The sequence below is a fragment of the Corvus brachyrhynchos genome, unplaced genomic scaffold (assembly GCF_000691975.1).
Source record: "Corvus brachyrhynchos isolate BGI_N302 unplaced genomic scaffold, ASM69197v1 scaffold26, whole genome shotgun sequence".
In the NCBI taxonomy this organism is placed as follows: Eukaryota; Metazoa; Chordata; class Aves; order Passeriformes; family Corvidae; genus Corvus; species Corvus brachyrhynchos.
This window is the reverse complement of record NW_008239324.1, coordinates 12,686,772-12,688,478: the sequence shown is the minus strand read 5'-3', so window position 1 is coordinate 12,688,478 and position 1,707 is coordinate 12,686,772.

Genomic DNA, 1,707 nt, shown 5'->3' with positions numbered 1-1,707 from the left:
TTATTATGACTTGTAAACCTGTCATTGCTGAAGAAAGTATTTTTAACAGCTCAGCATCAATACCAGTTCAGAATGGCATCCCTCTGTTAGGAAACAAGGCTGGGTTCAGTAGGAGTTAACATTAACAATTCAAGAGACTGTAGGAGAAATTAGAAACATGAACCCTCCATAATGATGATAAAATCAAACTGGCAAATAAATGTATTCTCAAATGTCATAGTAAGAAAATGGATGAATATATGCAACTAAAATGGTCTCTTAAATTTCAAGTGCATGGCCAGGATTCTCAAGAACTTGCTCCTAAATAGAAGAAGCTGAATTAGAAATCTATCAAGTAATCTCAGTACTGCATATCTGCACATGTAATGCAAACTTCATGAAGTCCACAATTTCACCCTACTAGTCTAATCCAAAGCCCACTGGGATCTATTCCTCTGAATTTGATGAGTTTTGGATCAAGCCTTTTGAAGATAAGGAGTGAGCTGGAAACAAAATGATGCCATAAATCAGAATGAGTGGTACAGAATTAAGTAGTACAAAATATAGCTTTCAGTAGTATATTATGCTAAGGTTATAAAATAAAACAAAACAACACAACTATTGATGCATAAAGAGAAAGGAGAAAGATACACAAATATTTGTGTTATTAAGGAATTAGTGAAATTAGAGTGATTCACTTTCTTAAAAAATATAGGCTCTATTTTGATATTCACACTTAAGGAAACACTTTGGCTCTGATAAAACCAAGTGGATAATTAAAAATTACAGTATTAATTGTACCCTTAACACAGATAAGTAAACTTGGCAAGGAAGTTTTAATGAGTTAAGTGAAAAGGCAATGGCTAAATTAACTGAGTAAATTGGCAAAGGGAAATTTATTGTATATACTGACCCTTTTAACTTGTTTTAATGTCTGAATTTGAACTACATAGATTAGTTTTCATTACATGATACATTAAATTATAAGGATAAAAGTATTCCTCTCAGAATCTGCTTTCTAGGACAGGTTACAGTGCTTACAAATTAATTGTCCTGTAATATGTTATAATAGTAACTCTAAATCCATGGATTCGGTAAAGGTTCCTGAGGGAAATGACAGCACTGGAATATATTTAGAAAGTCAATATAAAAGAATAAAACAGAATCACACTGAACTTTGCTAAAAATGCAAACAGTTCACAGCACATGGCAGTTGTGGGAATTCCCAGTGCCCTCTGGACGACGTTGGCTCCTAGAGCCCCTCTGGCACGTGCCACAGCCCAAAGGTGTGCGGGGCTGATGTTCAGGGACACGAGCGCGGCTCAGACCCACGCACGGGTGAGAGCCGCGCTGCACAGGCTGAGGGAGGGGAGCTGCTCTCACATGAAGACACTACGTGCCTATGAAAAGTGCATGGCACATTCCAGAGCAACTTCTGGATAAAATAACCTCCTGCCAAATCTTGACTGAGAGAACCGTGACGTAAAAGCCGACACAGATGTACACCCCACTGGGACCTGTCTGACTGTATCAGTTTTTAATGTATCTTTCCATTATATCAAAGATACAAATGATAAATCTAGCACTGAGAGACAGCAAGGGAATTTGTGACATTACTCAGAGGACTCGGTGTCCATAAACTAATGAATGGATAAAACTGATCTCAATATTTAGTTTCCCATTTTTGACAAATATAATATTGATGATTTTTTGCTTAACTGTTTCATA